Here is a 14,163-nt window from a genome sequence, read left to right on the forward strand (position 1 = left end):
AGTTTGATAGTTTGGATGTAAAAAATATCAGAGTAAAATTGAACGGTTCTTATTATCCAGATGAATTACAAAATTTAAACATTTCCGGAGGTATTTTCAGAATCATGTATCAGATGTATCAAGATTTTAAGAAAGTTTACTGTAATAATAAGGAAATGTATTACAATCCTAAAGAATTTTTAGCGAATAGACCTATTTATGTCATTGATACAACAAAGAGTTTGACAAATATTTCTGGTTCAAAGAACGATATAATTATCAATATGGATTTTCAAAAAGCTGTTACAAACTCGACATGTTATGTGGTTGTGGTTTCTGAGAAATTTTAGCCTATGATGTGATTAAGAACGATATTAGAGAAATTCAGTAAAAATCGCGTTATTCGTCGGATAGTTTTAAAACTTTACAGAATTGTTAAAGACATTGATAAAAGTTTACATTTTAAATTGCATTAAAAAATTTGGAAAAATAGGGATGATATTAGGAAAAAAACTATTTCTAGGTCATGGACCGGAAGTGGTGATTTTAAAAAATACTTTAATATTTACTGATCCTATATACCAAATTTCATCAAAAAAGCTCCAATAGTTCTCGAGATATAAGAGTTTAAAGATAAGGGATGATTGGGGTAGATTTTGAACATTTTGTTATTTTCATGAAATTTTAAGTAGAACTCGCTTGTTTTTGAAGTTTCAGATTTTTCCGATAAAATTTTTTATTTTTCTTTGAATATTAAGAAATAGGGGATGATTTCACCCTTATGGATAAGTTAAGTCGAAAGAGTTAAGTATTTACTATATGTGTACCAAATTTCATTAAAATCGGTTGAGTGGTTTTTTAACAACAAGGTTTGAAATAAATATTGATATTCACTTATTTAATATACATTGGAAACTATAACAGTTCTAATATCGATTGCAACCATCGATTTTTATTATCGATAAAACTTCGATATTCATAATCGTTTATCGCACGGAAAAAATTTTCATCATGGGCGTTGGCCACGTATAGTCAGTCATGCTTGATCCTCCTCTATTTTAACGAAATTTAACAAGATATATCATCAATTAGAAGATTCTAATGTATTTGCAAGTTGAAGAAAGAAGATATAGACTTTATATGAAGTAAGAAGATTGTGTGATGTTCTGTGTTTCTTGTTAAAAGTGAAGTGAAGTGTTCCACTGGGCGTTGCCATTCATAGTGTTATTATATTTTATAAGTTACTTTTATATTTGGGACTCGAAGAAAGACGTTACAAGAAGATTGTGAATTTGTGTAGACATTCTAAACTGTGATAAAACATTGTGTGAAAATAGTGATGTAAAGTGTTCATTTGTAATACAGAATTAAGTGTTTTTACAGTGATTTCATTGTCTCACACGGCGTGAGAAAAGCAAGGTCATTGTTTGGTGTCACTACTGTCCTTGTACCACACACGGCGTGTGCAAAGCAAGGTCAAGCGTTAGTGACACAAACGCCTCTCACATGTTTCAATAAAATGAGATTCGAGGTCAAGCGTTAGTGGTACAAACGCTCACAGCAGACGTCACAAATCTAGAGTTGATTGAAATAAAACATATGATACCTTTCTTCTTCTCCCATTCCCAATTTCTTAGAAGTTAAGTAGATATCGCAAAAACACGCACACTAACAACACTCATTTTGTATGTCTTTAACAATAATTGATGATGTTCATATTATTCTCTTTCATTCCTTCTAAAACTTCAAAAATATACTCTTTCGCTGATGAAAAATCTCGATTTCTCCCGTAATAATCTTTATAATCGTACACATAATATCCTAAATAGTTGTACAATAGAATGAAATTATTTCTATTTATCTCTGTTGTAGAAATGTAAACACAAACATTTGCGCTGAAAAATTTATATCTCGGCAGAGTTAGTTCCATAATCTCCATTTATAAAAAAATCTTTTTGTTTAAATGGAAGAGTATAATGCCAACTGTTACAAGTGTTCTAATAGAGGAGAAATTATCGATAAAAGATATTTAGTTTGTAGAGGTTGTAATTTAATTTTGTTAGAAAGACCTAAACCTAAGAAATTTCGAAATAAATTAACACATTTGAATAACCTGCTTACAAAATTGCAATATGGAGACAAGAAGCAAACAAAATTTGTTACAGAATTTAGAAAACAGAATAAAAATTTTTACTTATCTCTTGGAACCATTGACAAAATTATTTTCCTTTTCAAAGAATACATTAGGTTTGTAGGTATCGATACACACGTTTATTATGAAAAGATATTACCTGTATTTTTTCATTATCTGGATGTTGAATTTGTTTATGATTTTGAACCAGAAATCCTCGATGATTTTATAGTACATTTGGAGAAATTAAACGAAGAACCTCTTGAAAAGAATGCGGTTTTACTCACATTCTCCCCGACTTCTCGAGTGAAGGTTAGCGAATTTCATTTTTTCCGTCTTTAAATTTTTTCTATTTAAATGGAGTTCTTGAAGGAGTTAAATGATATTGGAGAATGTAAGTTTAAAGAGTATAAGAAGTTAAATGAATTGGAAGAAAGGAAGAGATATAGAATCTTGAATTTGGAGAAAATGAAAGATAAGTTCGGGATGACAATAATTGCCGAGTTGGAAGATTGTAAAGTACACTTACCGAACAGATTTTTGACTGTTTTGGATGAAAAAAAGATTAAAGAATTGAATAAACATGATAAATTACACTTGGTTGTTACTGGAAAGAAGACTATTAAAGATAAAGACTGTGTTACTATCAATTTTGTAGAGTAGAAGATTTTTCGTCGTAGCAGACATTTCAAATAGATTGATTTGACAGCTCAAGAAAGTAGAAGCAAACAGCTATAGATTCGGTAATTTTTCATTCGTGAGTTACAGATTCGTTTATTGTCCTTTAAACAGTATTTTTCATTGATTTACCGTCTGTCCCATTCGTGAGTTACTGTTTGATTTTACAGATTCGTTTATTGTCCTTTAAACAGTATTTTCCCTTGATTTTCTGTCTGTCCCAAAAGTGCGCCAGAACCGCCATATTCATATCTACTTATATATATATTTTATAAATACTCAACTATATGTTTGTCTACTTTCAGAAAAAGTAAAAACCATTAAATATTTAGGTATATTACTTGTTGAACCATTTTCATTTGAATTGCCTTTATTACATCTAGATGGAAAATCAAGATCATGAATTATAAAATTCTATTTTTAAGAAACTATTATAACCCACCAGTAATAATAACGCTTTATTTAACACTAGTTCATTAAAGATTGCACTAAGCCTTGCCAGGGGTTATAAATCATAAGTAGATAAATTAGGAACTATCGTCACAATATTTTAATCTATAACTAGATTATTTGAGTTTGGATATATGTACCTCTTTGAGGGCAATAAGCTAAAAATTGATGGTTGATCATCAAATGTATTATTAACTTCTCATGCCAATATATAACCTACTAAGATACCAATTCCGTAATGGTATACATTATGATAAAATGAATGTGAATTTTGCGCAGTTAAATTGTACAATATTATTTACAGTTGAAACTACCTTAATATTATATTTACAGCAATAAAATAGTATCAAATCTTACTGAATAAAACCTAACGTTTTGTTGCATAGTAAATTACTTTGCTGCTACTCTTTTCCTTACCGGAAATAAACATTTTGTAAATTAACTTTTAAAGTTATGTTTAGAACTCTTATCTTATTAATAATTTAGAATTGCATAATTGAAATCTGAAAACTCTTATTTTTTTTTAAGTTATTTAATTATATATTTTACTTCACGTAAATGTACTAAATACTAAATGTACAAACTGATTACCTCTTTGGTAGCTAAAAGAAATTAAATTAAAGTATCTAAAACCGTTGAATCAATTGTGACCAAGATAGATACATCACCTTCTGTTGAATATTGTTGATGGCTTTGAGAGTTACTACTAAATAATTGTACGCTAATTATCTCTTTGGTAGTTAAAGGAAATTAAATTCAGGTTTCTAAATCTGATCAACCAAATGTTATCAAAATAATTGGTACATTGGGATTATACCGACCACACCAGTATGAAGAACACAAAAATATAAATTTATAGAAACAAACATGATAGAACGAAAAAACAACTCTTTAATTACAAAATTACAACAATTATCAATTATTGTTAATGGGGTCAGATTCCGTTATATGCCCCCCATCGCTTAAACTTTTTTCAATGAACTTAGAACGTTATAAGTAGTTGAGTAACATAACTAACATTCCATAAATCAACAAGCATTTCCAGGTATTGTGATCGGCATTGTTGTCGCTGTTATATTATCTTTCTCGAGAATCCCGATTACACCAGGCCGCGCGGCATCACATGATTATTTAAGTTTTTTGCACGGTACATAATTGCCTTTCCATTACAATTCAATTTATATTTCTGATCAGCCCCTCTAGAATTTGATATTTTACTGATAGGTACTATCTCGAGGGATGTTTTTCTGCACCAAAGGTGCTGCCGAAGCCCGCGCTGATGGCCGGAGGCACTCGCATTTTGGGTGACGGAGTGTGATCAAGAATAAAAACAAGTTTTATGTGTTTTTTCCAATAAAAAGTTTAGTTTTAGTTTGGTAATTTTTGTTTTTTTTATAATTTTTGTGTTTGGAGAAAAGTAGGGGTAAAACACGGAAGTACAACAAAGCAACGCACCAGCTGAACGGGCGGCGAGACTCTGCAATCACGTTATCTACTAGATCGCTTGACTTTGTCTGAGGATGGGGAGGGGTTTGCGATAAGACATTTCCTGTTTTATATTGACGAAATATTGTTCTACGCTAATCTAGTAATCAGTAGAAGCAAAATGTCAAATAACGATTCATGTCTCGGTGTGGTCGGTATAATCCCAAAGTACCAAATAATTACTTCCCCTTCTGCATATAATTGTTGATGGCTTTGAGAGTAAATGAACTACTGTTTTCTCATGGCTTTGACGCGATTTCATATTGAATAACAGGGACGTTGACATGGTTAAATAAACACTCCTGAAAAAAAGTGATGGTCGCTGATGAAACACCTATTAAGTAGTAAGTTGGAATCTTATTATAATTTGAATCGGAAGTATACATGTTTAGGGTACATATCTGTTCAGTGTTCATTGATAAAATAATCTAAAGCCTAACACAATTACCACTGGGTTTCATTTAAGGTTTAGCGTGTGATGAAGCGTATCAGGTTTAAGTGAATTAAACTTCAAACGACTTATGAGAGTTTGCCATGTTGTCCTGGTTATAAATATATGCATACATATATACAATAAATACATAAACATACAATATATACATACATATGCCTCAAAATTATTCCTAGGTAATAATGTGTCTGCCTCTAACCGTTGTATTCTAAATAAGGCTAAGGTATTTCTAGGGCCTTATTAGAGTTTCGAAAATTCATTAGATGAAGAAAGTAAGAACATCTTGTCCAGAAAGTGTACTTCAGTCCAAAAAGTACTACCTAAAAAACATTCAGAAAAGTAATATTTTTGCAAGAGATTGCAATCCAATTACAGCCCATTTGGGTGGTGGTGGATTTTCTTAAAAAGGTTTTCTTTTTTATCGAGAAAATAATCCACACGTTTTTCAAATTTTATCCTTCTAGGCCATCTGGAAGTTGAAAACAGATATATATAATTCTTCTAAGGATTTTAACCATTATGATTGATATTTTTGAAAATGATTTTGTTTTATATTGAAGTCGTGAGGAACGTGCGTGTCAAATTTAAACTTTTTAGGACTTTGGAATACAAATTTAAAGTAAGATCTTCTAGGTAGTGCAACCCAGTTTCAACATGTGCGGGTATTTGTGCAATTTATTTAGTGAGAGATTTGCCTTTTTTACATAAAGATAAAAATATTATCCAAAATACTTATCTTCGAAGTTACAAAATCTTACTAATATAAAGTTGTGGAAATTATCAGTAAATTAGATTGTGGAACCTGCATTGTACAGCTAAGGCCTTTTGACCATTATTAAAACCATGTACCTCATGCCAATTTTTGGTTCACACAAATTTCCTATATCTGGATTTAAAGCAAATTAGAGGACCTTAACAATGATTTCAGCACGTATAAATTAAACATTTAAACAAAACCAGCTTGGGAACGCGTGATCAATGTCTGTCCTTTTCTCGTCTAAGTGAGCAATTTCCCAATATTTAATAAAGTATTGTTTATTGTGTTATTAGATATAACCAGAGTTAACAACAACAGATTTCAAACTTCTTTTTAAACACTGATCCTAGCGTTACATGAAATAACCCAGCTTTAATCCTTCTTAAGAATGCTTAAATGTAAAAAGTAAACGTTGGAGTCAAATTTCCGAAAGAAAATACTATTTGCAGTAACATTATACATGTTTCATTATTTTTATGTACAACAGCCTTGTCAATGCTAATGGCGCAGTGTAGCGGGTACAGTGGTTATCACGAGATAAACAAATCAAGCAACATTGAGCTTGGCTGCTGCTTGGTTGGGAGGCCGCTAAGTGATCCTGTCTTTAGAAGGATTCCTGTTTGGAGCCTTTGGCCCCTAGGTCAAGCGTTGGAGAGGGCTTCTCAGCCCTAACTTCGATTGGTAAGACATTACTTAACTTTCCTTTAATTTACATGCAGCTTGCATAGTGAATTTGAGTACAATATAAAAAAAAAATATTTAATTTTGCTTAAGTGCTCAATCTGATTTGATACAATATTATTGAGATGGTGAATTGGTTCATTAAGGTTTACCTATTTGTTTATTTTGAACATTATATTCTTAGTTTTCTTTCAATAATTAAGGTAGAAAAATGCAAATTCAAACTCACCAGTTCATACTTTGATTTTCGTGTATTTAATTGTTTAGTGATTAATGAATAATGAACGCTATGCAACACTGCTATGATAGCGTGTAGGAGTGTGATCTACAAAACCAGACATTTTATTAATTGACTGGAAAATTTACAAAATGCACTCTGTTATAATCATCATACGTTTACTACACATCAGACCTAGTTTATTAAGTGCTATTTATTTTATTATAGACCATTTTTGTGATAATGTAGACGTTATAGTATTTTATATCGAATTACCTCTAATAATCCTAACACAATTTATTTTCTTCCACCGCTTTCCATTGCCCGAAGGATATAATTTTCGAAAAAGCGCTCGAGGCCGAAACATGGAGTAAAGGGAAATAAGTCTTATAACTATACTGTTTAATATGAGTAAAATAGATAATTCTGTCACTGTTCTTTAGTGCAAACAGTAGAATGACAGTCCCTCCACGTCACACTTTATGAAAAAGGTGTATATAGTATACATTGCTGATGTTTAAAGCCACATATAACTATATTTGTATAACTATGGCAAAGTATGACGAGTTAAAAATAGACTAAACTTCTTTCAAATATCTAATTAAAGAAATTATGAAAACTTACAACAAAAGGACTATCAATATCAGCTAAAAAATCTTAAAATACAGGTATAATAACTTGTAGGTGCTATTAAAAATTTCAGCTGCAGACAACAGCGTCTTATAATATTAATTCTGGTCCATCGATAGGAGATAGAAAAATGCTATTTATGAAAATGTATTGTTTATAGCAGAGTAAAATAATCGTTATATACCGGCTGAAACGAATAGCAATACACTATTATTTCTCCTATACTTCCTAACATCGATGGTTATTATAGTTTTTTTTATGTACAAAATTAAATAAATACTCATTAAAAATAAAACTACAGATCTGTAATGATTCCAAGTTATGAAAACTTAATTTAAAAGGTGTAAAATAATACAGCCACTAGCTGTGTACGATTTGCTTGCGTTGTGCGTTGAATTAATTAATCGCAAAACTTCGTATTGTAAAATACTTATAAATATTTACTTATAGTAATAAAATAAAATACTTATACTTTTTTTTCTTTCATTACGTTTGTTCCTGTCTTTGTTCAAGAATCGTAAGCAGAGTATTATTTCAAGTGAGTTGCTCAAAAATTAGTCATTCACGAAGATATTTTAGTTTATTTGAGATATTTTAAGAGTTTGCCTACAAGGAACCATGGAATTCATAGATCTCAGTTTTAAACAGTATACAATATGATCATCATCCAGTTACTGCTTTAGTCCTCTCAAAAGTTTATAAAGTTACAGAAAAATGTGTGCAACTTACAATGATATAGATATCGTCAATGATATAATCTCTTTTGATTGCAGCACAAAAGAAACTGGTATTTTATCCTGCATACATTTTTGGTGATGACAATTTCTATTTATTTTCTTAAGTAGATCCCTCATGAAGATTATATAATTTCCCGTTGAGGGAGTATAAGAAGATATTTTAGTACAGAAAGGCCCGACTTAGTCGACCTTAGACCGCACCATAAAGTAGCCTGTCACAGTCGTAAATTGTCGCCTTGGCCATGTCAGCTGTTCGTGACTTCAACACTCTCATTTCGCGGAAACTTGTCACAATTTTTTCATCACAGCGTTTCCGAGTGCCAGCTCAGAAACCCCTTGTAACGATAAACGAGCTTTTGTTAGTTAAAAACATATTAGACGAAATATTACATTATTATCAATAATAAGAGTAGTTACAGTAGTGTGCAGTAGTAGAAACGTCTCATTGTCATACATTGTAAGTTCCTTATCTAACTAAGAATAAACAACTGATTGTAGGCATATACTGGGTAATCAACATACACACTCACATTTTGAACAAACAAATGTAACTTTTAAAATACAGATATATCATAGTTCTTAGAAACAATTAACTATGTATATTGTATCATCATACTTGTATTAGGATTTCAATTCATGAGGCTGTATTGATAATAAGAATATAGCCTTGTGAATACCTAAACTACAAATCTGACACAAGTGGACGGACAGTTATGAGTAGAACAGAGCCTGCCATAAACATTGCATTCATCAGGATGAAAAGCTATTTCTAAATACAAATGTATAAATATACTGGACTTCGAAATGCCGACACCAACGTCCAAGGAGTTAATTGAGTAAAAATAAATCAGGATTACTTGCGAGTCGTTGGTTCCCATTAGGAATAGAATAGATTCTCAGGTCCTGCTCTCCATTATATTACACCAAAACATTTACAAATATAATGTTAGAAGTTCTGGCACTGATAATATTGCTATTACATAGACACATTGTGATGTATTTATACCAGCTCCATTCGAGAATTCTAGCGCAGTGGCGTTCGATTTGGCAATTCCTAATTAGCAAATATAGTTTTCAAGTGACTAGAATGTTTTTTAATGAAAATTCTACCTAGATGGAAAGTCAACTCTTTGATGGTACACGTATGGATTTTTATTTAAAACATGATTTCAGTAACATCGCTGTTCTCCCATGGAACTGAATATTATCTTAGAGGTTCTTTCTGGTTGGGTTATACCTGCTAGTACAACCTAAACTGGGTATAGCAAAATCAGATTACTGGGATACCCAAGGGGTAGGCATAATATTCCCCACAAATGTCGAGATATTGTAGTACGAAGGACTGGTTGATAGGTCTAGTTTACAACGGGGGATGTTGGAGTGGATGTGGATTCCTTAAAGGCTTGGTAATGCCTAAATGTGAGGAAGTACTGTTCCACCGCCTCCCCTGACTTTTTACTGCAATATGCCGGAACAGAATTAGTCTTCCTTTTTTCCAAATCGACACATGTGTGACATTGCCCATTATTCCTCCTCGTGGGTTCTTGCTCGTACTCCTACCTTCCTGTCCTATATTTTTTACAGTATTGTATAACTAACTGTTAGAGAATACGTAACTCAAGTGAGGTAGTTTATAAAAGTTAATAGAAGCTCTTTTAAATCTTTGATTACCTTTAATAGATAGTTAGACGAGGCAAACAAGACACTTCCACTTGTGAATTTCCCTCAGCATCAGTCAGAAATCAGAAGTTGTGATTGTGTTTTGCAATCACCAGTCTCCAGCCAATCAGTGTCACAGAGTAGCTCTGATTCTCTCCACATAACTTAGTTACACAATCTTGTCAAGCCTCCGCGCTCTTGACTGCGTTTATATTTGAATTAAATTTGTCCATTAGTTCATTTTGTTGTAATGTACAACTTTTGCATGGTTCTTAAATATACGATAAGTTATGCTTTATTCCATTGAATAGAATATTATAAAATTCAACGATTAATATTTTTAAGCAACTAATCTATATAAATTATAACTGTACATAATTTTAAACGACAGTTTTAAAAAGGATATTATTAGTGTGGGCAAATAAATTACAGCAATATAATATAACGTAAATAATGATATTGCTCGAATTAAATTTCCTTTGGATTAGCATCAACATTAGGCTTCCGTCCTTCAAACCAATAAACCACTAAGTGGTCATCGCTCACAAAGCGCGTTCAGCCTCTCTCTCAAAACTATTTTCTTCCACATCATCAAGATAAGTAAGACATTCTAGCTCGATAAAACTCTAAGAAATAGTTAAAAAATTGCATTGTTTGATTTTGAATATTTTGATAATTCAATTTTATAATTTCCGGATTCAAATAATTAGTTAACATGCTGTGATTAAGGGGGGGTGTGTATTAGTAGTCTCTTGGGCATAGAAATCTCGGATTCAAATCCATAGACTCAACTGTTATAAATAGTTATGACTGACAAGGTAGTAATAAAATAAAATAATACTAAAATATGTTTAAGATAGCAATTGATTTACACTTTCGCAAATATTCCTGTAAGATAAATTTATAGTTCTTTCCAATAACTTCACTGAGAAACTTAGGCACTTTGTAATCATACTGAAATAAAAGTGGCTAAAAACTAAAATGTGACATATTTCCAGCAAATACTTGAGTTTAAACTTCAGGAATTGACATTAATTATACAAGAAATCACATTAATCTCTAATGTTTATATAAACAAGCTTTTCCAATGTCGACCCAAGCTACCGGTGCTGCATTACACCTTTCCGGTGCATAAATTATGAGGAAATATTTTTGTAACAACCATGTGCTCATGACGTGCCGCCTTGTCGCGCCGCCCAGTGTAGACACACATTTTGCCGCCGACAGGAGCGTCCGTCGCCCTTCTCGGTGCGTCGCTCTTGCCGTATAGCTAGTACGGGGCCTAATTGACTTTGAAATACAAAAGTTTAAAGAAAGGATTTCAAATAAATCTAGATATATTATTATGGGGTCTCAGGATATTACATTACTTTACAACTAATGTTTTATGATGGGGAATTTTATAATTTTGGGTATTATTCTATTTACAGAGTAAACCCAATGGTAATGTTACAGCGTGTTGACACATTGAGAGACAGTGAGCACACGCACAATGTTATATAAGAAATCCTGAACCTAACCATGTTAGGGCAGGGGACGCCGACTGAACTTGTCCATTAAACCTGGACATAGAGTAGCCTTAGCTTAACTTTCCTGTGAAAACAGTGCGGATACGTTGTAAAGTTTAGTTGTTGTTCATTTCAAGTTTAAAGTTGCTCTATTTATTCCTTTTTTTGTAGTAAATGAAACATATAAATTACTCCATATACAATACATTGATTCATACGCTTTATTAGGTATAAGAGTGGAAAATTAATTAAGAATCGCGTACTTGGATAATATTTAAAATCGCAAAGAACTTACTAAATTAGTACAGCTAATACACAGAATACCCAGCTCCTGCTGACTTTCATGGTTCTGTCTCACAATGTGTATGTAAGGTATCCTAGTATCGGCCTACATCTACATATAGCACTCCTTACTCTTACATATTTTGTATATTTTTTTACTTACTATGTTATTCAGGCTTTTTTTACCATGCATTGTATTCAGATATATCAACAATAGAGTACCGTGTTTCAGATTCTTATACATACATTTCTGGAAACCCTAATGGCTGTGACTCTGCAGTTAAAGCAAAAAGGTGAAGTTTTGTTGTTATTAATTGATAATACTAGTAAAAATTGCTGCTTTACAGAATAATATCATCCATACAATTTCAACTCAATCGCAAACATGGCATATCAGTATATAAATATTTGGTATTATATATAACTAATATATATAATTTCTCCAGGTGTGTATGACTGAGTCTGTCTGTCCGCACAATATCGCGAAACGAATTGATTTATAGATTTAAAATTATGCTTGAACATTCATTTTTATTACGAAGTTCGACTACGGTGCATATCACTCCATCGGGATTGGCTGAGCTCTAGCAAATATGTTAACATGGTTCTTTTGGGTAACTAAAATGCGAATAAAATAATTTAGAATAAATAAATGCTCAAAGAAATTCAGGAAACTCATAAGAGATTTAAAAATGTGATACTTTTGTTGACAGAGGTAAGGAACAAATAATTGAGAGGAAAGTCAATGTTAAAAGTTAGTAACGAGATTTGATTTCAGCACAGATTGCCTCTGTGGAACCCTCTTCAGTCACAGAAATTTTATCATCTGCAAACTTTTGATGTTGCATGAAACTTCATTTCTACATAGAGAAGAAATGTAGGTGCATGATGGTGCATTCTAAGCATGGAATTTGACTGAGCCTTATTGAAGCATATAACTCATTAGCCAGACCCGATTTCTAATATGTCCGCAGGAGGTATATAACATTTTATTCTGTATAGGTGTCTATATGTCTATCCGTCTGCACGCAGAATATCTTTGGAATAAAAAGAGCAAGAGATTTGAAATTTTGCGAGCAAACTAATCGAACCCGAATACGAAACTAGTAATTTGGCGTACTACTACCTAATAATTAAGACCAGAATTTACATATATTTATTTGCACAATACTTATAGCAGTTTAAGAGTATTGTGTGATGTTAAGATTAAGAGTACCATTAATTAATTTGTTAATTTCTCTTGATGATGTCATTTAATTTACCAAAATATGCGATAAAACTTTAAAATCAAATAAGGGATTTAAAAATGTATATTATGTAACAATAGCAGCCATCATGACACACTCTTTGACATCTTCAAGAATCTAACCACTGGGAATCTACAATAAGTACTTAGACGGCAAGATCTCAGAGGCGCTACTACACACATATACGTTGCTCATGCTATCAAGGCAAGCACTGTACTGTGATATTGGCTGTCAATCACGGTCACGGCTCGGCGACCACGTCACGTGTCATAGTCGATATCGATACATCCGCCATGACACGTCACGGCACCTCTTAATCACATTATTATTCACAGCACGAGTCATACAATTAATATTTTTAAAATGTTACTTTTCAGAAACCTAGAGGTGGTAACCAGTGTTCAGGTTAAGTTTGTTTACTGTTATTTACAATTTTAAAGTGAATACATGGTATATAGCTAAGATAAAAATGATATTGAATAAAATCAGATTTTTATATTTTTTATTCCATTTATAGCTTTTAAACAGTGCTACATATAAACAGGAACATGGATCTAAAGCAAATTTTATAAATTTGTATTTGAATTACGTAGTACAGTAATTTTCAAAACATGAATATGCAATATTTTTACATTTACAGAATTTATATCCAATGTTATAGTCTAGAGAGTACACTGCAGAAGCCTCTACCCGGTTTTTCTTGGAGCCAAAAAGCAATTTCTTCTGAGAAAAAAAAATATTTTCAGCCACCCTAAATGGAAGGTTATCCATTAAAAGGGTTAAAAATATGAAATAATAATTGTTTATAATATCATATTTAACATTACTTAACTCACTTAACACCACTCTTCAGATACGTACATAAATGTGAAATCAAGTGGCAGCTATCTAGCCGCCTGACGGTAATATAACTATTTATTTGTCTGATGATCGGTTTTAAGTGGAACATGCTCAAATTTTAACTGTCCAGAAATTATCTGTCAATACTTTTAAATATTCCAATACTCTCCTATTACTAAATTCACATAAATGGTGAAGAATTTCTGTTTTAGGATTTTCAGCGAAGCGTAAAACAAGGTTCACAGCCAAAAAAGTTTTTTAAGTTTTGCGTTAGTTCCTCAGAGATTAGTTTAGGTCTTACTAATACATTTCAAAATTTTTGAGGCTTGTAAAAATTACTCTAGGTGGATTTAAGAAATTGATTTCTTGTTATAGGTGAAGTTTGTAGAATATTATGAGCTGTTTTTATTCTACTGCTAATTTTATATAGC

The sequence above is a fragment of the Homalodisca vitripennis genome, chromosome 4 (genome assembly GCF_021130785.1).
Source record: "Homalodisca vitripennis isolate AUS2020 chromosome 4, UT_GWSS_2.1, whole genome shotgun sequence".
Taxonomy (NCBI): domain Eukaryota; kingdom Metazoa; phylum Arthropoda; class Insecta; order Hemiptera; family Cicadellidae; genus Homalodisca; species Homalodisca vitripennis.